Raw genomic sequence first — 25,772 nt, 5'->3', positions numbered from 1 at the left:
CAAGAACTCGGTCATTGGAACAGTGGTCCCAGGTTATGTTCACGGACGAGTCCAGATAGTCTGAACAGTGATTCTCGCCGGGTTTTCATCTGGCGTGAACCAAGAACCTGATACCAACCCCTTAATGTTCTTGAAAGGGAACTGTAACAGGTGAGGTGTATCGGGACGTCATTTTCCACCAGTATGTGCGCCTTTTCAGGGGTGCAGTGGGTCCCACCTTCCTTTTGATGGATATAACACACGGCCCCAACGAGCTGCCATCGTGGAGGCGCACTTTGAAACGTAAGATATTAGGCGAATGGAGTGGCCTGACTGTTCTCCAGACCTAAACCCCATCGAACACGTCTGGGCTGCTCTCGGTCGACGTATCGCTGCACGTCTTCAAAGCCCTACGACACTTCAGGAGATCCGACAGGCAATGGTACAAGAATGGGAGGCTATTCCCCAGCAGCTGCTCGACAACCTGATCCAGAGTATGCCAACCCGTTGTGCGGCCTGTATACGTGTGCATTATGATCATATCCCATATTGATGTCGGGGTACGTGCGCAGGAAACAGTGGCGTTTTGTAGCACATGTGTTTCGGGACGGATTTTTCAACTTGTCACAAATACTGTGGACTTACAGGTCTGTGTCGTGTGTGTTCCGTATGTGCTTATGCTATTAGATCCAGTTTTGTGTAGTGCCACGTTGTGTGGCACCACATTCTGCAATGATCCTTAATTTATGAGCATGAGTGTATGTAACAAAATGAGACGCTGAAAGTAGCACACTTGTTTTGTATTTTGACAGTGGACAACTATCAACGGCAATTCAAGAGTTAGTAAGACTTTTCTTGGGGGTGTATTGGTTGGGAATGTAGTGTTATTTGGAAATAAAACATAGAAGACAAACAGTAAAGACAACGATAGTAGAAGCTTTTGAGATGTGGTGTACAGAAGAGTGCTGAAGATGAGATGGGTGTATCTGTTAACTACTGAAAACGTGCATCATCGAATTTGGGAGAAAAGAGGCTTATGGCGCAGCTTGACTACAAGAATGAATAGATTTATAGCTTACAGTCTAAGGCAACAAGAAAAGCACGTCACTGTGAAAAGAACACAAAATATAGGCAATAAAATAAACTTTAGCTATATAAATATATCTCCCAATCAGAGGCACCGAAAAAAGGAAAGCATTTACAAACAAGAGAAGAGTGAAAAATCGAGGAAATCTGAAACGACGTAGCAAGCGGAAAAGATTTCAAAACAAACGCTTCTCGGATTACAGCAAACTTCACTGATTAATATCACCTATCACGCCATGAGTCAATACAAAGTCGGCAGCAACAGATTCTTCAGATTAACCAACACTTTTATTCTTTGAGTCTGGTTCAGAGTTTTTCAGATTGTTTATCTACTGGCCGCAGCATAAAAATTCACTGCATTATTCTAATTGAAAAGGTGTACTGAACGGACTTTGCGGATATTTTCCACCTCGCCATACAACACACCATGAAATATGGCTCCTCGCTGACTACTAAAACTGACGCGTGAATTTCCGGAACTCATTTATACGCGTCATGTCTGCGGCTGCTGTCAGGGTAGGAATAAATGGGGGCGCACGTATATCTGCAGCGGGGGAGGTGACAAAAGATGCAGACTGCGGTGACTGATTGCGCAGAAATCCGATATCACTGCTGCGAAATTTAAAGAGTTCCATCGGCCCTACGCTACGCTCTTGTGCGGCGAACTAAGCGGACTGCTAAAAGTCACTGGTAGGTAATACTGCAAAAGAAGTAAAGAGTTGTGAAACTACCGCAGGTTACCGTAGACTACCATAGGTAAGCGTAGACTATGGTAGTTTTTCTAGTACCTTTGGTCAGTTAAGGTCGTACCCGCGTTACCTGTACGGTAGCTGTGTTGCACACAAATAAGGAATTACGTCATAACAATAGATTTCTTTACGTACGCGATAAGGGTCTTACTAGATTCCACTGAAAACCAGAAGAGGTAATATTTTTGTTCCACATAGTTGTGAACAGTATTTACAGCAAAATTGAAATTGTCAATATTTAATTCTGGTTTTATTCGAAAATTGTTGATTTGTAACGAAAAGCTGACGAATGTTGTAGTAAAAGTAAAGAAAGTGATACTGGTTTAATATATCGCGCTTGAAAACATAGTTTTCTCAACAGTAAGGTTAAATAACAAAAACGGCAAAATAAAAGTATGTCAAACATCGCTTCAGTACTCCGTCGAAATTATATAAAACGTGTTTCTGTTATTCATAAACAAAATTTCGCTTTTATCGACAACAATAAGAAACGCCTGCCTTTGATCATGAAAAGGAAAGTTCTACTGTTGCGTGTGTGTGTTCATTTAAAATGTATCTGCATCAAAAGTAATTGCTTTGGTTACATAAAAGAACAGAAGTTAGGCAATAAACTAATTTTTGATACTTATAAGGTGTAGTTAACATTCCTTAGTGATGTACAATACACAGTGGACTAATACTGAGTGATGTGCGGTTCTAATTATATGTAAAACAAACAAACAGAGAGAAATCGCCGGCTCCTAGTTTCTCTCATACATATTCGCTGACTTTTCTTTGCCAGTTCTACCATTTAGTACGTCATATATGTCCTGTACCAAAAGCACAGAACGGTACTTTGGTAGAACGCAACTCTAATCAGCACCGTTAGTTCCCAGAAAAATTTGCGCTGAAGCCAGGTGATATAGTTGTTATGCTTCTGGAACAGTATCCAAGAGAAAGAGATTTTAAAGTTTCATTCCAAACACCCCTAGTCAGATTTATCGTTATTCAACAAATTTACAACGTGCGTAGGCCTTTGATATGGCAAGGAGCAGTAGAATCTTCTATCTTAATCCAGTTCATCTAGTGCTGAGTAACTACCTAAGTGGCGTAGTCATAAAACACCACGAAGCTATCATGAAACTTGGTGGCGATGTTATCCCTTATCTACATATTCACCCTTCGTCGCGACACTCATTTTCCAAGTATGAACGACTTGACGGCCATCTCCTTCTGTATTTTGTCTGTTTCTACGTTCTAGCACAAAAATCACGTGGTCGTAATTCTATAAATACCTACGACGCAATGGATTCTTCATTTAACAAACGAGTAAGAAGCCTCTAGATTCCATGTCAGGACGATACGAGAGGCCAGCTAAAATTTGACTATCTCCTGATCAAAATGAGCTATGGCGTTGTTTCGCATAAAAAGCATTCCCTTGGACAGCTTTCGGTGAAGCTTCTTCTTAACAGTCTCCCATAACCTCTGAAGGGTCTCTATCTGAGCCTATTCATGAGATATTATTGAAAGTAACCTCATCTCAATGCCACTGGTATCTCATTTTACTGCACAGTCAGCAAATTTCCCCCGGTATAAAAATAGTGAGCAACTGAGTGTGTACATTCACACTCATGTTTAAAATACCTCGGAGCCATATTCCATTGTAACCTGTCCTTTCTTTTCCCTCTCGGAATATTGGAACGAATAAATATGTGTGAGTAGTTACCAATTGTGTGTGCATAACCTTGCGAGCTATTAGACTAGTATGGTCAACTTTAATAGATGCTTGCTGAGTACCATAGAGATTTGAACGAGCCTTTTGTGTAGGTTGGCACAACACAGCCGGCCTTCTCTCCAGTCACTTCGACTTGAAGGATAAACCCTGGTTTTGTGAGGGGAGTCCATCACTTTTCGCTGGGAGCTGGATAAGATCGGTTGCTAGTAAGAGCTGTCCTCGACAGTTCAGTTAATGTTTGAATTTTTGTAAGTTTTCAGTGTAACTGAAGTCCCAACGCTTTTCTCTCGTAACTTTATGGTCTATTAGTTCGTCTTACGAATTTCATTTTAACGTCGCTAGTTTTGAATAATTTGAAATATTGGTGACTTCGTATTGTTCGATTCTACTAGTGACTTGAACACTTAGAGTTGTGTTGAGTGGGTAACGATTCAGTTCAATCAGTTTCTCATTTTTCTAACAGCGAGTGCTTGTGCCTTATAGCACTGAGATTTGCCACTGATTTTTCATTCCGTTTTACTCCGTGTCCTCGCACATCCTGTTACCTGTGTGATAAATTCAGTGCAGCTCTAATTGGTTTATCCTGAACTTCCTATTTGTTCTGTACTTGCTTAGTTCGTTGCGCACATGTTCTGGTTCAAGAGTCTTTTATGCTGTAATTTGGGTATCTTCCTTTTACAGTGTGCATTTAAATTAAGTGTATTTCTTGGCTCATGTTTTGATCTTCATTATTAAAATCGAGGGAGCACATCTCTTTGCTAGCCACGTGTGGTCATGTTGAAGGGCCCTTGTTCTTCTCTTTTCTCCTCTGTGTAATCTTCACCAACTGTACGATGGTGTTAAGTGCGTGTATGGTACCCCATTCCTTGATTATTTCCGTTCCATAAACCGGGAATTTAGTAGCGGACTCGGAACCATGGTTTAAATTTTATCGCCGGCCGCGGTGGTCTAACGGTTCTGGCGCTGCAGTCTGGAACCGCGGGACTGCTACGGTCGCAGGTTCGAATCCTGCCTCGGGCATAGGTGTGTGTGATGTCGTTAGGTTAGTTAGGTTTAAGTAGTTCTAAGTTCTAGGGGACTTATGACCTAAGATGTTGAGTCCCATAGTGCTCCGAGCCATTTGAACCATTTTTTAAATTTTATCAAGTATGGAACTTAATATATATCAGGAAACAGCCATCGCCACATTTTATTATTTTCACAAGTGTTTTTAGTTAAGTTACCGACATCAATAAATGTTCATTTTGCCGATAATTATATCAAGGCATTCCATAAATGAAATTCAGCCCTCCCCACGCCCCCCTCCAGTCCACCACTGATCCACAGTGAATCCTTCAGCACTTCCTTACTCGACAATTGAATAAAGGCCATTGGTTTAAATACGAGTTATTTAAGATATCCCAAAGTAAGACATTTTTAAATACATGGCCACAACTACCAAACAAGAGCCAAAATTCTGGGCTGCAGCCACAACTTTATTTAATGTTGCGACCTTTTACAACCTACGTAAAAAACTTTTAGCTCGTAGTATGCACGTGTGACGGTTTGCTCCTTCCGAGCATAATCGGTTAGCACCCAACCATGGCAATATCATAAAACGCTTACCACCCACTTGCCCGGAGATTTTCACCAATAGTGAATCAATGTGTCTGCACTGCTTGCTTTGGTCCATTGTCTCAGGGCCATAGTAACCTACACCGCACTTGTCTATGGTGGCTAAAGCAGCCGTCTTGCTTGGCTTAACGGACACAGCTGCAACATTTCCACTCGTATCTCGGTTACGCGTACTTTTCGCATGGGTGTGAGCAGTCGCGGATAACAGCGGAAGGCTACCTCTGAAATGTTCGAACGTCGTGCATGATGTTGAAAACTGATCTATGAATGATTTTCACTTTTTCCACTACCGCATCGATTTTGGTATGTAGGACTTCGAACACCGGGGTTTCCAAGCCTCTTGAGATACCCGGCTCTTTACACAGAGATCTTTCACCATTTCGTTCTTCGTCGGACTTGTTTGAGCACACTGGAAGTGTCTATGCCCTGTGCCACCAAAGCACTACGCCATATAATAGTGCGTCCTTAGAGTACAGTTTCATCATGTCAGAATGGACTGTTGCTGCGTTGTTCCCCTTGAAATGCAGAAAACAAATTAAAGCGCGATACGCTGCTATATGAATGAGCTCAGCCATTTTGCTTCGAATCCTGCTGCGCTGTAGTGCAGAGATTTTAATGTCTACGAGAACTTCAGTCGTATACCTGCAAACAAACCAAAAAATAGTGACATAACATTATTTTTTCGAGGTGATAGTAAAAACCTTACGAGTAGCCATCTAAAGAGATCGTTACCGATAATACGTAAAATATTAATACACGAGCGAGATGATGCAGTAGTTAGGTTTCTGAAGTATTATTCAGGATCAACGTACTTTAAAGTCTCTTGCAAACAGTCTTAGTCAAATTTCCTGTTGTTCAACTAATACAGGTAACTTGTAGGCCTTGAACATGGCGAGCAACAACAGAATCCCCTGTCTCTCCCTAACTCAGCTAGTGCTAAGTCTCTGATGACAAACATGTCGACAGGCCGTTCAACTCTACCTCTCTTTCACTCGTAAAGATGGTATCTCATAATTCACTGATGAACTTGGTATGACTTCTTTATGAGAAGAATACGTGAAAGACGAGACAGACGGTTAAATGGAACAGCGCCGAAGAAAACGGGCTCTAAATGGTATTAAAAGCTACACATGAGAACAGATGTAAAAGTACAACAACCTTATCAGCCTGTCACCACACAGGCGAACATTGAAAGGAGAATTTAGTATAAGGTAACCCAAGTATTGTATCTGGCAAAATCATTCATAAATGTCAGTCCCTCCACACTATAAACTAAACTAAACTCCGTCCGAGCAGGCCTTGGAAGGCCCAACGTTACCGACCGGCCGGCATGTCATCCTCAGACAACAGGCGTCACTGGATGCGGATATGGAGGGGCATGTGGTCAGCACACAGCTCTCCCGGCCATGTTAGTTTCCGAGACCGGAGCCGCTACTTCTCAATCAAATAGCTCCTCAGTTTGCCTCACAATGGCTGAGTGCACCACACTTGCCAACAGCGCTCGGCAGACCAGATGTTCACCCATCCAAGTGCTAGCCCAGCCCGACAGCGCTTAACTTCGGTGATCTGACGGGAACCGGTGTTACGACTGCGGCAAAGCCATTGGCTCCTCCACACTACACCAGCGATAATTTTAAAAGAGTCTCACATTCAGTGTAGTTCAGTGATAGTTGCACTGCTTTCATGCACATTAGCCTGGAAGAGAGCTTTTAACATTCATTGCAGGGAACGCATGGCATATTTTGTGGTGTCACCGCCAGACACCACACTTGCTAGGTGGTAGCCTTTAAATCGGCCGCGGTCCGGTAGTATACGTCGGACCCGCGTGTCGCCACTATCAGTGATTGCAGACCGAGCGCCGCCACACGGCAGGTCTAGAGAGACATCCTAGCACTCGCCCCAGTTGTACAGCCGACTTTGCTAGCGATGGTTCACTGACAAATTACGCTCTCATTTGCCGAGACAATAGTTAGCATAGCCTTCAGCTACGTCATTTGCTACGACCTAGCAAGGCGCCATTATCAATTGCTATTTATCTTGTGATGCATGTACCGTCAGACCGATGTTCACCAATTATGGATTAAAGTTAAGTAGTTCTGAAGCTAGGTACTATTTTTGCTAGTCTCAATTCCTTGTCATTTTCCAGACCTCACGCCATCCTGCGTGAGCTTAAACGTGTGCCTTTCGGCTACCTCGTAGTGGCTTGGCTGTCTCGCCAAGTCACAACATATTTCGCCTTGAAAAAATACAGCAAATAATTCGTAGCTACACACCACTGTGACACAATGATAAAAATGGAGAATCTGAAGAATACTCTAGTCATTGCACTGTGGTAACCTAAGTGAATAAAACACAACCTAATAAGCCGACCAGTGTGACCGATCGGTTCTAGGCGCTTCAGTCTGGAACCGCGCGACAGCTGCGGTCGCAGGTTCGAATCCTGCCTCGGGCATGGATGTGTGTGATGTCCTTAAGTTAGTTAGGTTTAAGTGGTTCTAAGTTCTATGGGACTGATGACCTCAGATGTTGAGTCCCATAGTGCTCAGAGCCATTTGAACCATTTGAACCAGAACCTAGTACAGACTCTGCAGGTACACAGACACCAGATAACACAATCAAACAATCAACTGAATCGATGCAACGAACGTACTATTGGCAGACACTAAAACTAGAATAGTTACATTTTCCAATTATTACTGAGTCTTCATGTGTGAAGCTTCCGTCAGCTGTAAGAAATTAACAAATTAAGTAAAGTGTAAAATAGCTGACTGTGTGTCAGAACGTGTCTAGTGTGTCTCCGGGAGGTGATTGTTTACTGAAACGAATTTCTCTCTTCTACAGATATATGCATATATTAAATACTAAAGGAATATTTTTATTAAATAATATCTGCTCGTGCATTCGCACATCTGAGACTTTACTTGTTGCTTTACATGTTACTAAAATTCCTCCAATTTCATCTTGTTGGATCGCAACTGTTGTTGGTTTTGTTGCTGACATTCCCTGTTGTCCTCCCAATTGTTTCTTTACTGCTGAAGTTCTCCGGTACCCCGCTGAAACTAGTTTGAATTTTGTTGTTCTCTCCAGCTTCCGTTTTGCCGTTCGTTGTAATTACTGTAATTGCCTCGTCTACCTCTCTTCTCCCACGGTGGCTGGTTGCTTCCTCTATATTTCGAGCTGTTGTTTTCCTGTGACTGATCATTTCCCCCACTTTGTCTCTTATCGTTCCTTTCCGACGAGCCTTGACAACTGCGGTCATTGTTTCTAATCCTGTCTCTTAAGTCTTGTATTTCATTGACATAGTGTAATTCACGTAGCGCTCTTGGATGATTCGATGGAATCGTTGTACCTTCCGATGAGGAATTGTTGATAGTGCAGAGGTCATGTGACGTAACAGTGACTCATTATTTCCTTGGGACTGCGCGGCTTGTCCAAAAACAGATTATTCTTAATTAACGACTCAAAGAACTTCACTGGACTACGAAATTCTGACGCATCTAGATCTTCGCCCAGCAGCCTGATGCTTTCTCGCGAGTCTTGCGACCAATATGTGTTAAGAAACGCGTCCCTGAACTCCTTATATGAGCGACAGCTCTCAGAAACTATGCGCATATGATCCGCAATTGATCCCTCTAAAAATCCGCAGACAAATTCCAGCTTGCGTTTCAGTGGCCACGATTCCGGTAGCACTTTGTGGTACTGAGCTATCCAACTTTTTTGATGTGATATATTGTTGTTCTCTTTGACACTTGGAAATTTTGAATGGATAAGGAATGTTTGTGGTTCGACATTTCCTGTGAAAGAACATTCTCTCATTTCTGAAGCACGCGTCTTCATAAATGGAGACGCGTGCCTCCCCTTGTGCCTCCTCTTGTGTCGTCAGATTCAGGGAATAATGTTTCATTTTGCCGAAGACGTACACAATTGTGTTATGGTTCGGTTTCTGTCACTCCTTGCTTTATCGTGCACCTTACGACGCTGGCGTGTTCTCCTGCGACATTCGCCTCTGTGCTGGTGATGGACCCTATATTTCGCATTGAAATGCCTGAATACATGCCCTTCTGTCCTTCCCTGATCATGCGGGAGCGAACCAGACCGTGATTCGCATTCGGGAGGACGACAGTTCAAACCCGCGTCCGGGCACCCTGATTTGGGTTTTCCGTGATTTCTGTAAACCGCTTCAGGCAAATGCCGGGATGGTTCCCTTGAAAGGGCACGGCTGTCTTCCTTCCCCCGTCTTCCCTAACCCGATGGGACTGATGACCTCGCTGTTTGGTCGCCTCCCCATATCAACCAACCAACCACATCGTGATTCTGATTGTAATTGCGCAACCCGCTGACGTGCTTGCTGGACGTCCTTTGGTAGCTCGTTTTGCTGTGAGGTAATCAGAGTGGGTTCTTCTTTAGCTTCTGGTAATTCTCTCTGTGTGTTCTCTATCTGTTTGATGTGCGCCGGCCGGTGTGGCCGAGCGGTTCTAGGCGCTTCAGTCTGGAACCGCGCGACCACTACGGTCGCAGGTTCGAATCCTGCCTCAGGCATGGATGTGTGTGATGTCCTTAGGTTAGTTAGGTTTAAGTAGTTCTAAGTTCTAGGGGACTGATGACCTCAGAAGTTAAGTCCCATAGTGCTCAGAGCCATTTGAACCATTTTTTGTTCGATGTGCTTCACGTTCTTGCTAACTTTTTCTTGCGTTTTCTGGACGATACTTATTCCCCTTTTTGGAGCATGACAACAACCTTTTTGGTTTTGCGCATTTCGGTCTTGGCCTGTTTTACACGTTCTTTAGCCAACAAAGCGTCCTTGCGTGCACCATGGGTTACTAAATTTGACGCGCTGGCAAAGCGTTTTCCCTCGTCCTTGACTTCTCGAGACCCTGTCGATGTTTCTTGACGATTTCTACCTCTTCCTTAACCTGCTCTATTCTTTCAACAAGCTGTTCAGCTACGATCCATATCTCCTTCGTCTCCTTAGTGACTAATTCCTTCGTCTCCTTTGAGGTTATCTTCTCTCGATCCTGCCTCCTCTTCTTCATGTCCCTTTTTCTTCGCTTCCTGCATAAATCTTATGAGGGCCTCAAACTGGGATCCTTCGCTAATACGTCCAGCGATTCCATCGCGCTGCGACGCTTTGTCTGTGAGTCTGATCTGCCACTCTGACAAAGGGTTCGTCTTGCCTGGTTGGTTGGTTGATTTGGGGGAGGGGACCAAACAGCGAGATCATCGGTCCCGCCGGATTAGGGAAGGTTTCAAAGAAACCATCCAGGCATTTCCCTCAAGAGATTTAGGGAAATCAAGGAAAAGCTAAATCAGGATTGCCGACGTCCTCCCGAATGCGAGTCCAGTGTGCTAACCACTGCGCCACTTCGCTCAGTTGCCATGCCAGAAGATTCTGTATGACGCTCCGCTGCGATTTGATCTTCGCCCTCGTTGTCCGACTGAATTTCCTTGTGGTAATCAGATACTTCTGCGTTCGACTTGTAAGCAAGGTCTGCTACTACATTCGACTGAGAATTCTCCGTAGCTTCCTCTTGATATTTGCTACCATTCTGACTTTGATTCATTTATGACGAGATTAGAATATTCTCACTACTTTTGAGCAAACGTTCCTTCTTAAAGTGAGGATGCATTCATATTTTTACTTCCGAGAGATTTCTATTGTTCCTCGTTGCAGTGCCATAGAATTCCACTCCGAAACTTTCTCTGGTAAGCCACTAATCCTAAATCCCTGACAAAGCATATCAAATAAAAACAACCCTAATCTACGATAAAATGCAAGAGCCACAGACACTCTACCATCCGACACGTTAGCACAACTCCGTTCTCCGCCAGACACAACCAACAAGTGACACAGAAATCAAAACAACTGACAATACCAACAAAAAACGCAAACAAATCATCAATATACACTCCTGGAAATTGAAATAAGAACACCGTGAATTCATTGTCCCAGGAAGGGGAAACTTTATTGACACATTCCTGGGGTCTGATACATCACATGATCACACTGACAGAACCACAGGCACATAGACACAGGCAACAGAGCATGCACAATGTCGGCACTAGTACAGTGTATATCCACCTTTCGCAGCAATGCAGGCTGCTATTCTCCCATGGAGACGATCGTAGAGATGCTGGATGTAGTCCTGTGGAACGGCTTGCCATGCCATTTCCACCTGGCGCCTCAGTTGGACCAGCGTTCGTGCTGGACGTGCAGACCGCGTGAGACGACGCTTCATCCAGTCCCAAACATGCTCAATGGGGGACAGATCCGGAGATCTTGCTGGCCAGGGTAGTTGACTTACACCTTCTAGAGCGCGTTGGGTGGCACGGGATACATGCGGACGTGCATTGTCCTGTTGGAACAGCAAGTTCCCTTGCCGGTCTAGGAATGGTAGAACAATGGGTTCGATGACGGTTTGGATGTACCGTGCACTATTCAGTGTCCCCTCGACGATCACCAGTGGTGTACGGCCAGTGTAGGAGATCGCTCCCCACACCATGATGCCGGGTGTTGGCCCTGTGTGCCTCGGTCGTATGCAGTCCTGATTGTGGCGCTCACCTGCACGGCGCCAAACACGCATACGACCATCATTGGCACCAAGGCAGAAGTGGCTCTCATCGCTGAAGACCACACGTCTCCATTCGTCCCTCCATTCACGCCTGTCGCGACACCACTGGAGGCGGGCTGCACGATGTTGGGGCGTGAGCGGAAGACGGCCTAACGGTGTGCGGGACCGTAGCCCAGCTTCATGGAGACGGTTGCGAATGGTCCTCGTCCACACCCCAGGAGCAACAGTGTCCCTAATTTGCTGGGAAGTGGCGGTGCGGTCCCCTACGGCACTGCGTAGGATCCTACGGTCTTGGCGTGCATCCGTGCGTCGCTGCGGTCCGGTCCCAGGTCGACGGGCACGTGCACCTTCCGCCGACCACTGGCGACAACATCGATGTACTGTGGAGACCTCACGCCCCACGTGTTGAGCAATTCGGCGGTACGTCCACCCGGCCTCCCGCATGCCCACTATACGCCCTCGCTCAAAGTCCGTCAACTGCACATACGGTTCACGTCCACGCGTCACGGCATGCTACCAGTGTTAAAGACTGCGATGGAGCTCCGTATGCCACGGCAAACTGGCTGACACTGACGGCGGCGGTGCACAAATGCTGCGCAGCTAGCACCATTCGACGGCCAACACCGCGGTTCCTGGTGTGTCCACTGTGCCGTGCGTGTGATCATTGCTTGTACAGCCCTCTCGCAGTGTCCGGAGCAAGTATGGTGGGTCTGACACACCGGTGTCAATGTGTTCTTTTTTCCATTTCCAGGAGTGTATTTAGCCCCGGCAGCTCATATGGTTACGCAAAAGTAAACTACCCCAGCGCACCAACTGAATTTCAACATGGGAGACCAGAAACCTTGTAACGGACATCTTATCTGATTGTCACAGAAGGGCCGGCCAGCGTGGCCGAGCGGTTCTAGGCGCTTCAGTCTGAACCCGCACGACCGCTCCGGTCGCAGGTTCGAATCCTGCCTCGGGCATGGATGTGTGTGATGTCGTTAGGTTAGTTAGGTTTCAGTAGTTCTAAGTTCTAGGGGACTGATGACCTCAGATGTTCAGTCCCATGGTGCTCAGAGCCATTTGAACCATTTGTCACAGAAGGTGTGATCAATTCGGGATCCGGTCAGCGGTCGCCAAATTGTACAACTACACTGGACCACTGGACTTGCGGTATGTTTTGAATGGCTGCTGGCGACTATGAGTTTACGCCCTGACAGCAATTACTTTAACTGGTAAGCCCTGCACTTGACTATTTGGCCCATGTGTCGGCTAAATTGATATTTCCCTTTGACTTTGTTTGTTTTTGTTATCCTGCATTTGAGGTTATCACATTTATCAGAATCTATAGAAGCTAGAGTGCCAAGATAATATTAATGAAAAGGTGGCCCTGTCATTATTTTAGTCAATTTTTGATGTGTAATTAATGTATCAACGTAGGAGTGATCTTTTATAAAAATTGTGGCACAAGTTTATTGATTAAAATAATCGGACAAACAACACATGTTAGCGTGATGGTTCAAATGTCTCTGAGCACTGTGGGACTTAACATCTGAGGTCATCAGTCCCCTAGACTTAGAACTACTTAAACCTAACTAACCTAAGGACATCACACACATCCATGCCCGAGGCAGGATACGAACCTGCGACCGTAGCAGCAGCGTGTTTCCGGACTTAAGTGTCTAGAACCGCTCGGCCACAACGGCCGGCTGTTAGCGTGATAACTAATAAAACATGAACTGTTGGTAACACAAATAGACGCAACAAACAGTTAACAGTCCATTGGGTGGCGACTGGTAGACAAACGCTAAGTTTTGTCAGACTGAACTGTTTACTCTGGCTCAACACATGAATAACGCAATCTGAAATTATCTAACACTGAATAGACTTTGATGGATTTATTCTCCGTACAAGTTACACTACGTTGGTGCAACTGAGAGCAAGGGCGAGACGGTGGCTCCGTTTGCCGTAACAAGCCACAGCAGTAATACTGTACCTCTTTCTCTATGTGCAGTGCTGTCTCACGTGACGCTCTTGGTTCAAGCGTCTGCAGAGCAGTGATGTGTTATGCCTGTAATTCGATACTGTGGGCACGAAATATGCAAAGTCGCAGCTGAAAATCTGTTAGACCGATCGCATTCTTCTCTACTGGACCCTGAAATCTTCGCGTGTGACACTCTCGTTGGCCGGTAATAACATGGAAGAAATTGACTCATTTACATTCCAGAGTGCACAGGGAGATCAAACGTCAAGGTATCAGACCTGTCACGAACAAGATTGTCCTTGGCATAGCGAGTCGTCCAAGAAGACTGAGGCCTAAACTGTCGTTACAGGTGAGTCCTCACCAAAGGCTCCTCAGTCAATATCAATGTTACTGCGATGTCACGATCAGGAAAAGTGTCCCAAGTGCAACTAACTATGACAAAAGTAAGGACCAGAATCCTCTCCAGACCAGAGTCTAAATTAGAGGACCCTCTCCATACTGAAGTGGAGGGACGTGTACGGGTATGGAGAAACCTCATGAATCCATGGACCCTGCATGTCAATTGGGGACTGTTCAAACTGGTGGAGGCTCTGTAATGTTGTGGGGCGTGTGCAGTTGGAGTGATATGGGACTCCTTATAAGTCTAGCTACAACTGTGACAGGTGACATGTACTTAAGCATTCTGTCTGATCACCTGCATCCATTCATGCCCATTGTGCATTCCGACTGACTTGGGCAATTCCAGCGGGACAATGTGACACCCCACACGTCCAGAATTGCTACAGAGTGATTGCAGAAACACTCTTCTGAATTTAAACACTTCCGCTGGCCAGCATATCTGGCATGCCTTGCAACGTGCCCTTCAAAAGAGATCTCCACCTCCTAGTACTCTTATGGATTTATGGACAGGCCTGCAGGGTTCTAGGTGTCAGTTCCCTCCAGCATTACTTCAGACAATAGTCGATCCATGCTACATCGTGTTGCAGCCCTTATGCGTGCCCACGGGGGCTCTACACGATATTAGGCATACAAGTATGTAGCTCTTTTTTGGCTCTTCAGTATATATATATATATATATATATATATATCCTTCGTCAGCTAACTGTCACGTATTTCACATGTAGAAAAGTGCTATCTCTCGTAGCTTGTAACGCTTAGCGCCTAAACTGTGCCAACAGAAGTTGTTAAACAAAGAACATCTAAGTGTCGGTGTATAATGGATCGGTTTATAGTGTGATTCATTGCTAATATTGAATATGACATTCACAGAAGACAGAATATGGCGTTTAAACTTACAGAGTATATGAATAAAATGGATAAAGGTACTGGAAGCGATAATATAGTAACAAAAAATAAATGGATGCACCACTACAGAAATTTATGGTATGATGAAGACAGTGAAGAAAGTTGTTTAACTCTGTAGATCAAACAAACAGAAAGGAGGTCTTCATTGGAACAAAATTGGAAAGGTACTGCCCTAGAGGGCAGTAATGCTGAGTTAATCAAATATGGAGAAACCATTTTAGAATTCTGCCCCCTCCATTTTGAAATACATGTTGAGTGAACTGTTCTGTACCTGAAGAATGGAACACAGCTAAAGTTATTTCTGCATTCAAAAAAGGTAATATGAAAGATATGGGAAATTATAGAGCAATAAGTTTATTACATGCAAGATATAAAATTTATGGCAAAATTCTTAATCAAAAGCTACAAACTATTTCTGATGCAATGATCTCAAAAGATCAATCAGGCTTCAGAAAGAGCCATTTGTCTAATGATAATATACTTGTAATAAGATAAATTATTGAAAAACGTTTGGAAGTTGGGTTAGAAACGCGTTTACCATTAACGGATTTTGAGAAAGCCTTTGATAAGGTGAAAAGATTCTTTTGCGAAAATAGTGCAAGTAAAAGGTCGTCCAAAACATCTTATTAATACTGTAAAGAATCTGTATGTAAATACAAATATCGTTATAAGTTCAGGTTTGAAAATGTCAGATGAAATTTTAATAAATCAAGGTTGTTTGACAAGGATGTAGTCTATTACCTACTTTATTAGGAATCAGATTAGCATCTAGCATACCATTAAATACCCTGTTACATGCTGATGACTGGATGATTATACAGGAAATAGAAGTTAATTTACAAAGATCAGAATACAGACTGTACCAAAACGTCATATTTTAAAACTTAACTATATCTGAAAGTAAGACAAATATAATGAATTTCAAAAGAAAGAATCCAGTCAGATCGAAAATAATAGGAAATGAGAAAATTTTAGAAGAGAATTCGTAGTTCAGTTATCTACAATGTCATATTGGTTTTAATTATGACAAAGTCATTAAGATGGATGTTCATAAATAATTTGCTATCTGTGGAACAACTGGAATAACCTTGGGAAGAAAAAAAAGAAAAGAAATATAAACGAAATTCTATTCAGTTATGGCTGTATCTACTCTTGAATGTAATTCCAAATCATGGTTAGTAACAAAAACAGAAAAATCATGTAGACAAGTAGCAGAGATGAACTGCATGAGATATGTAAGACACTATGAAAAAATGGATAGAATGAGAAATGGAACAATAAGATCAGATCCAAACTTTTTTTTCAGTTAATGATAGAATAGAAGGGAACAGAATGAAGTGGAAAGGACATGTTGATAGAATGACAGAAAATAGCTTTCCAAAAAAGATAATGAATCATAGGCAGACGGGAAAGAGAGAACTAGGTAGACCTCCTATGAGATGGATGGATGCTTGATAGACACAGGAACACTTAATTACAACACCTCATCCTTAGAAGGAGATGATGATGATGATGATGAATTTCTAAATGAAGGCAGTTTTTTATGCCCAAAATAATTAAGCCTTGAGGAAATTAACTTTTTAACCCTTCATTTACATACCTACCACCAGCTTTTCGTGAAACATTTTAATTTTTAATTAAGTATTTCATTCCAATTTTGCAAAAGTTGATCTGATATCACGTCTGTTCATTTCTAGCTATTCATTTGGCTATGAAAATTCGTAGAAAAATTCATTTTTTAGTTTCCCCTTAGTCATTCATTCAGTTTTTCTTTGATTACTTTCAAGTATTTTTTAATTTAATCTCTCTAACCAATATCATTACCCATTTCTCTATTTAACAGTCGTCTTTTGGCTATGAAAAATCCGACAAAGTCAATTGTTAAATTTATAGGAAGTCTTATTTTCGCTCCATTCAAACATTTGACGAAATAGTCCTCAATAAATGACGTGCAGTCTTCTTTAATATATTATATTGGCTGCAGTATCAATTTCTTCTTTGTATTTTCTTGGGAAATAGATTATTTTCTGCTGCTAGTACGTATCATGCCTAAGAAATTGATGCAGTCCAGGGCACCGCACTCATGAAAATATGATTAGTACTTCAATTAGTACTTCCAAATTTTCCACAAGCGAAACTATTGCAGTTAGCTGCACCTGGTTCAAAATCCAGAGATGAGCCTTTAGCAGATAGGGAGTTAGCTAACTGAGGAAAAAATTTGAAAAACTAAGTGTTATAAAAATAATGGATTGCAGCATTTGTTTAAAGCATTGCTAATGAGCTAGCTAGTAAATTGGTCCTTACCTTGTTTCATACCAGACAGACGTTAGTCAGAGGGAGAGCCAGTAACACTACGCGAAGACAGCGATGCTGCAGGCATTGCCGAAATTTGGCAGTCATCGAGCGCAGTGATTAAGACACGAAGAAGGACGCTAGCGGCAGCCAATCATGGTTCCCGCAAAAAAACATTGGACGACGCCGAGGGATCCCTGCAATATGAACCTAGAGGACATACAGAGTAAGAGTCGATGGCGATGAGGCATGACGTCGTAAATCAAACGCTGTAAATTTTTATACCCCGCTATATAACGCCAGTTATATAGTTTATAGTTATATAGTTTGGACAAGAAGAGAATAGAAGCTTTTGAAATGTGGTGCTACAGAAGAATGCTGAAGATTAGATGGGTAGATCACATAACTAATGAGGAAGTATTGAATAGGATTGGGGAGAAGAGAAGTTTGTGGCACAACTTGACCAGAAGAAGGGATCGGTTGGTAGGACATGTTCTGAGGCATCAAGGGATCACCAATTTAGTATTGGAGGGCAGCGTGGAGGGTAAAAATCATAGGGGGAGACCAAGAGATGAATACACTAAGCAGATTCAGAAGGATGTAGGTTGCAGTAGGTACTGGGAGATGAAGAAGCTTGCACAGGATAGAGTAGCATGGAGAGCTGCATCAAACCAGTCTCAGGACTGAAGACCACAACAACAACAACATATAACGCCAGAACCAGGGCTATGCAAGTCACTGCAAAAAAATAAAATAAAACGATTTCCACCACTCTCTCACTGATGTTGCAGCCACTTGCACAGTATTTTTCTCACTGACTTGTCATTGCTTTGAACAGCAGCCACTAAAATTTCATGTTAAGAGTGTGATGTTGCAGAGTATCTGAATTTCCCAGTTTTCACAGGAACCTTTTCTCATGCACCCTTATTTTAATGTATAACGGCACAGTAGATACGTCTCTTTTGAGACTACGTATGGTTGTTTCATTCCATAGGCGTTTGGCAGATGTCGAACGTACTTGGCAGAGTTGAACATAGAGGATAGTGTACCTAGGAACACGTGATGTTTTTGGTCAGTACTTGAGACTAATTACTGATCACAGAAGGAATATTCACTATAGACCACCACAAGCAGTTTTTCGGTATTTCCTACACTTCCTATTGTTGCCACATATGAGGTTGTGTTTTTTGAAGCATTTGTGATTATTCGAGTTCTACACATTTCAGTGCTGTGTAATACAGAGTGTAATGGTTACAACTGTATATCCTTTTACATGAGGTACGTTAATATGTACAAATATAAGTGTATTTGTTTTTTCCTCTGCATCAAAAGTCTTCCTACAAACATGACACTAACTCTGTGACCTGATATTTTCTGCACGGCTATAAGCACCATTAAGTGGTCCATGCATGTCAGTACAGACTAACCGTTCTTCATCCATGCATCCACACTTCGAAACCTGACCTGCTGGCCAAGGGAAAATAAGCATTAATGGTTTGCACTTGCCACCTGTACTTGGATGTACTAACCAACATAAAAACATACGACTTGTAATAGCTATAACTATTAGCCTGCATATTATGTAAATAATGATGTAATGTTCTTCAGTACACCACCCTCAGTCACCATAAGAAATATCTGCACTTATACCAGTTCCATCCTGCTTATTAAAGCTATTTGGAATATACTGTTAGTTCTTCACTTACAGAATTTTGTGGTGAGTAATACGCTATAAATTTGTGAAACTAGTTATACAATATGTGGACAGTTAAGCATTCTTCATCGGCTGTGCTGCATCTTGTACCTCAAAACAGAAGAAGATATTTAACACTGAACATGCAAAATTTTCAAATTAATGTCTTAAAAATTGAAATTTGAGTTAGTTTTCAATAGAGTCAGTTTCAAAATGTATTTAACTTGTATCTGGTTTGTGGCAGTACTTCTGCTTAATCTGATTTCACTTACTGATTATTAGGGTCTAGTAGAGGCATAATGTAGCAGAAAAACCTTTAAATACGGTATTGATTAGATTTTTTTGATAGCAATGCTTTTAAATTTCAACAGAATATTTGCTCCTATGTACGTGACCATATTGAATCGTGGAACATGCTTTCACATTTGGAAAAACTTTAATCCTCAGGAGTAATATTTTTAATTGCACAAAAAGACTGCAGCGCATAAAAACTGATTGCCAGCATTTAAAGATGGAATATATACAATTACAAAAATGAACGTGTGTGTGGGTATGTGTGTATGGGGGGGGGGGGGGGGGGCGATTTCAACCAAACTTGGTACACATATCCCAATCGCTCTGGAGTTATGAGTCATCTATCTATCATATTTCAGGAGAAATCACGCGATAGGAAATGAGACACGTGAGAAATTGCCGTGTGATGCCTTACGTTTAAAATTATTATTTCTGTGCTACTAACGCCGTTAGCAATAAATTTCGTAGGCAGTATCTGCATATGTCGCTAAATGCCCCTACTGAATTACATCATGGTACCATACATAATTCATGAGATTTGACGTCTTTAACTGTAGTATTGTGCATGACGTTTAGATTTATTACTTCTTTGCTATTTACTCGAAACAAATTCTGGAGACGGTATCCACATATGTCGCTGAATATACCTACAAATTATATCATTGTACGACAGATACCTCATGAGATGTGACCTCATAAACACAGATTCGTGAACTCTTGTGCATCATGCATGACTTATAAATTTATTGCATCTTTGCTAATAACTCTGTTCACAACATATTTCGCCGACAATATCCAGATATGCAGCTGGATGTACCTATGCAAAAATATCACTGCACGACACACGGTGCAAGAGATATGGTGCTATAAACACTGAAATACGTAAAAACGCCGCATTATGTGAAGTACCTGCGCTATCGGAATAGAAATGCGGAAAATACGAGTCCTAAAACAATTTATTGGACTCACCAAAACGAAACAATAATACAATCACCAAAAAAACAACCGACTCGATCCAAACTGCGGATCAACACAAATACAAAATAACAAATAATAATAAAAAAAGACCGAATTCTCCACGGGTAGCGAACACAAACAGTTCTACATCGTCCAGATGTTCGCCGACTACACCAAAAGATTGGCCAGCTAGAAGAGGCGTCTGGCCGTAACTGCCGGGGCGGCAGTTCTGTATCCTTCCGAGTGAGGAGTCGAACTGCCTTTTCCTGGCAGTGCGCTGCCTTATAAAGCCCGTTGGCGGATGTATCTGCCGGAACTATTTGCGATCACATGCCTGGCGTATCAAAGTAGTTCATAGGCTATCTGCGACTTCTGGTGAATGTACACCCTGTGATAGAGGCATCCCGCGATGTTTGGACGTAAAATGAGATGCCGATGTAGTAGGATCTACGATGTCCGAAGTGTGCGGCCACAGTATCATGCATTAAGTTTTAATAGATTTATTCTTTACTACTAACACACTTTTACAGTCCAGCCAACCTAAGGAAATCCTTGACACCTGGCAGTGATTTTGAAGTCTTTCGACTGCGATGTGAAAAAGACGGTAGCCGAATACAAAAGCCGTCTGTAGAGTTATGCAGAGGCGTTGCCAAAGAGATGTTTGCAAAAGCAGCTCCATACAGCATCCAAGAACTGTCCAGGACCTTCTCACACGGCGTATAATGTTTCGTGTCTGAAAGGAAATTGGCAAAATCAACATCCAAGCAATGCCACGTTTCTCAGCTAGCAGGAAAATATATTAAATATTTATTACAGTACTGGCAGGAGGCAAATGTCTGTCAACCGTTCCAAGGCTCAATCCTGTCCTCTAAAGAAATGTGTTCATTTGTACAACAACCAGCAAGCCGAAAACATCTGATTCTTTACATCCTCAAACTTAAATAGAAAGTTTAGTTGGACGACGCTAAGGGCTCTCTTTCATAAATACTGGATGAATATTGTCTGGGTAATTTGCATGTATTCGGTCAGTAGTGACATTAAATACTGACATCAGACGTTTAATATTATACAAGGTGGAAAACCCCCCGAAGAGACGTAGACGACGCTGACACAAGTAATTTAATATGAGACAAATGGGTCCGCAAATGTCGGGAAATACTGCAGAAGTGGATGACAAACGTTAACATATGGCGTCACCATTTGACATATATCGCCGCACGTGCACTGGTGGGGCCTAATCTGTCTGTGGATCCTGATGATTCCAACCCAAGTCAAGTAAGTATACTTATAGGTATAGCTCCGTCCATGCGTGCTCGATTTTAACTTGTGGCGCTCAGGGTTCGAGTGTTGCGTCCAGTAGACAGTATTTTTTTACATTGCTTTGGACAATTATGTACATACATTGGAGCAGCAGCTATTGTATTATTTACCGGTCTCGTGGTCCCTGTTCGATAACTACAAAGTACAGAATATCAAGAAGTTGCAATGTTGCGTCACCGGTAAATAAACATAAGGTCCCGAATTGTGCTGCTAGCAGTAAATGACCTACGTGTTCTTCACTAAATAGTGTCTGTAAACAACCAAAAGAAGGGGCAAACGAAAAAAAAACGCAAAATTAGAATAGTTTTTGCTTGGTTACAGAGAAGGCAATAACTTCGTAACTACTACGTTTACTACACATCACATTTACAAAAGGTGTTCCAGAACAGTTGCCTAGTGGAGCGATGTTCAGCACTGTCCCCTACTGGCGTGGGTAGGATCGGCAAGCCCCATCGCTCCAACTGTTGCGAAGTACGTCATCTGATGACGTCAGATGGAATTTTGATTCTCTAAAGAATCCGGGCTTCAGAGGTTGCTGTTTGTTGTATAAGTGAACACATTTAGGGGAGAGCGTTGTGCCTGGGAAACCTGAGCCCCTGGCGCTAATGTGACGCACGTAGGTCCCGAGGCGCACCGACGTTAATGTTTACCTGACTTGAGTTGAACTGAGCAGATGCCACAGACTGATAGGCTCCACCACTGCACCTGCGGCGAGATATGTCATTTGGTTACGTCACATATTCAACATTTCTCTTTCTCTTTTCGGCCATTTCCCAAAATTTGCAGCCCCATGCATCTTATACGCCAACGGCTTGGCCACAGTGGTAACACCGTTTCCCGTCAGATCACTGTCGGGCTGGGCTAGCACTTGGATGGGTGACCATCGGCTCTGCCAAGTTCTGTTGGCAAGTGGGGTGCACTCAGCGTTTGTGAAGCAGACTGAAGAGCTACTTGACTGAGGAGTACCGGCTCCAGTCTTGGAAACTGACATGCGGCCGGGAGAGCGGTGTGCTAACCAGATGCCCCTCCATATCCGCATACAGTGACGCCTATGGGCTGAAGATGATACGGCGGCCGGTCGGTACCGTTAGGCCTTCATGGCCTGTTCGGGACGAGTTTAGTTTAATGTATCTTATACAAGGTGGGGAAAGTAAAAGTGGCCCGGAGAACCACATAGGTAACGCGCACAACCGCGCTTCGACATACAGCTCTGCACTGCGGTACGCTATCAAGCTCCGACGCACCAAGGTGCTCAATGATGCCTTCCACAGCACCTCAGAGTTCCCCTGAGAGGTACAGTACCAAGAGTCGATTCTCTTTAACATACACACACGAAAAAAAGTTTTGCATCACCTCGGTTCCGTGAGTTCCGGAACCTGTACAGAAAATTGGAATAGACATCAACATAAACATTAGTTCCGCCCTTTTTATTGCTCATGAAAACCACACATTCCATGTTTTACCACCATACAGAGAGACCATCAGAGGTGGTGATCCAGACTGTTGTACACACCGATTCCTCTAATACCCAGTAGCACGTCCTCTTGCATTGATGCATGCCTGTATTTATCGTGGCATACTGTCTACGAGTTCATCAAGCCATTGTTGGTCCTGATTGTCCCACTCCTCAACGGCGATTCGGTGTAGATCCCTCAGAGTGGTTGGTGGGTGACGTCGTCCATAAACTGCCCTTTTCAGTCTACATCTACATCTACATTTATACTCCGCAAGCCACCCAACGGTGTGTGGCGGAGGGCATTTTACGTGCCACTGTCATTACCTCCCTTTCCTGTTCCAGTTGCGTATGGTTCGCGGGAAGAACGACTGTCTGAAAGCCTCCGTGCGCGCTCTAATCTCTCTAATTTTACATTCGTGATCTCCTCGGGAGGTATAAGTAGGGGCAAGCAATATATTCGATACCTCATCCAGAAACGCACCCTCTCGAAACCTGGCGAGCAAGCTACACCGCGATCCAGAGCGCCTCTCTTGCAGAGTCTGCCACTTGAGTTTGTTAAACATCTCCGTAACGCTATCGCGGTTACCAAATAACCCTGTGACGAAACGTGCCGCTCTTCTTTGGATCTTCTCTATCTCATCCGTCAACCCGATCTGGTACGGATCCCACACTGATGAGCAATACTCAAGTATAGGTCGAACGAGTGTTTTGTAAGCCACCTCCTTTGTTGATGGACTACATTTTCTAAGGACTCTCCCAATGAATCTCAACCTGGTACCCGCCTTACCAACAATTAATTTTATATTCTCATTCCACTTCAAATCGTTCCGCACGCATACTCCCAGATATTTCACAGAAGTAACTGCTACCAGTGTTTGTTCCGCTATCATATAATCATACAATAAAGGATCCTTCTTTCTATGTATTCGCAATACATTACATTTGTCTATGTTAAGGGTCAGTTGCCACTCCCTGCACCAAGTGCCTATCCGCTGCAGATCTTCCTGCATTTCGCTACAATTTTATAATGCTGCAATTTCTCTGTATACTACAGCATCATCCGCGAAAAGCCGCATGGGACTTCCGACACTATCTACTACGTCATTTATATATATTGTGAAAAGCAATGGTCCCATAACACTCCCCTGTGGCACGCCAGAAGTTACTTTAACGTCTGTAGACGTCACTCCATTGAGAACAACATGCTGTGTTCTGTTTGCTAAAAACTCTTCAGTCCAACCACACAGCTGGTCTGATATTCCGTAGGCTCTTACTTTTTTTATCAGGCGACAGTGCGGAACTGTATCGAACGCCTTCCGGAAGTCAAGAAAAATAGCATCTACCTGGGAGCCTGTATCTAATATTTTCTGGGTCTCATGAACAAATAAAGCGAGTTGGGTCTCACACGATCGCTGTTTCCGGAATCCATGTTGATTCCTACATAGTAGATTCTGGGTTTCCAAAAACGACATGATACTCGAGCAAAAAACATGTTCTAAAATTCTACAACAGATCGACGTCAGAGATATAGGTCTATAGTTTTGCACATCTGCTCGACGACCCTTCTTGAAGACTGGGACTACCTGTGCTCTTTTCCAATCATTTGGAACCTTCCGTTCCTCTAGAGACTTGCGGTACATGGCTGTTAGAAGGGGGGCAAGTTCTTTCGCGTACTCTGTGTAGAATCGAATTGGTATCCCGTCAGGTCCAGTGGACTTTCCTCTGTTGAGTGATTCCTGTTGCTTTTCTATTCCTTGGACACTTATTTAGATGTCAGCCATTTTTTCGTTTGTGCCGTCTATCCCAGGCATGTATGACAGGGTTCATATCTGAAGAACATTCTGGCCACTCTAGTCCAGTGATGTCGTTATGCTGAAGGAAGTCATTCACAAGATGTCTCTCTGTATCTCCTCCATGTTTGAACAAAATCGCTTTGGTTCGAGACGCCTGGACACTTCCCTTGATGAGAGCCCTTCCTGGCACAAAGTATCAATGCGGACGAGAATGGACTTTGTGTTACGACTCAAACTGTGCGAAATAGGTTGCATGGTGCGCAACTTCACTCCCGAGCTCCATGGTGAGGTCCATCTTTGCAACCACGACACCAGGCAGCGCGGTGCATATGGGCCCAATAACATGCTGAATGGACCGTTCAGGATTGGCACCACGTTCACTTCACCAATGAGTGTCGCATATGCCTTCAACCAGACAATCGTCGGAGACGTGTTTGGAGGCAACCCAGTCACGCTGAACGCCTTAGACACACTGTCCTGCGGGTGCAGCAAGGTGGAGGGTCCCCGCTGTTTTAGGGTGTCATTATGTGCGGCCGACGTACCCCGCTGGTGGTCATGGAAGGCGCCATAACGGCTGTACAATACGTGAATGCCATCCTCGGACTGATAGTGCAACCATATCGGCAGCATACTAGTGAGGAATTTGTCTTCATAGATGACAATTCGCGCCCCCATCGAGCACATCTTGTCAATGAATTCCATCATGATAACGACATCGACTAGAGTGGCCACCACGTTCTCCATACATGAACCCTATCGAACATTCCTGGCATAACTTGAAAAGGGCTGTTTACGGCTGACATGACCCACCAACTGCTCTAAATGATCTACGCCGAATTGCCGTTGAGGAGTGCGACAATCTGGACCAAACAGTGCCTTGATGAAGTCATGGATAGTATATCATGATGAATACAGGCATGCATCAATGCAAGAGGAACTGGAGCGTACAGCAATCTGGACCACCAACTCTGGAGGTCTCGCTGTA

General features: G+C 43.4%; 1 pseudogene; it reads right to left on the bottom strand.

Moving 5' to 3' along the window:
- Positions 1 to 6,631: 6,631 nt before the first annotated feature.
- Positions 6,632 to 6,749, bottom strand: LOC126413615 (5S ribosomal RNA; annotated as a pseudogene).
- Positions 6,750 to 25,772: the final 19,023 nt, after the last annotated feature.

The sequence above is a fragment of the Schistocerca serialis genome, chromosome 7, assembly GCF_023864345.2.
Source record: "Schistocerca serialis cubense isolate TAMUIC-IGC-003099 chromosome 7, iqSchSeri2.2, whole genome shotgun sequence".
In the NCBI taxonomy this organism is placed as follows: domain Eukaryota; kingdom Metazoa; phylum Arthropoda; class Insecta; order Orthoptera; family Acrididae; genus Schistocerca; species Schistocerca serialis.
Note: the sequence above shows the minus strand (reverse complement) of the source record. Positions and strands in the feature narration are given on the sequence as shown.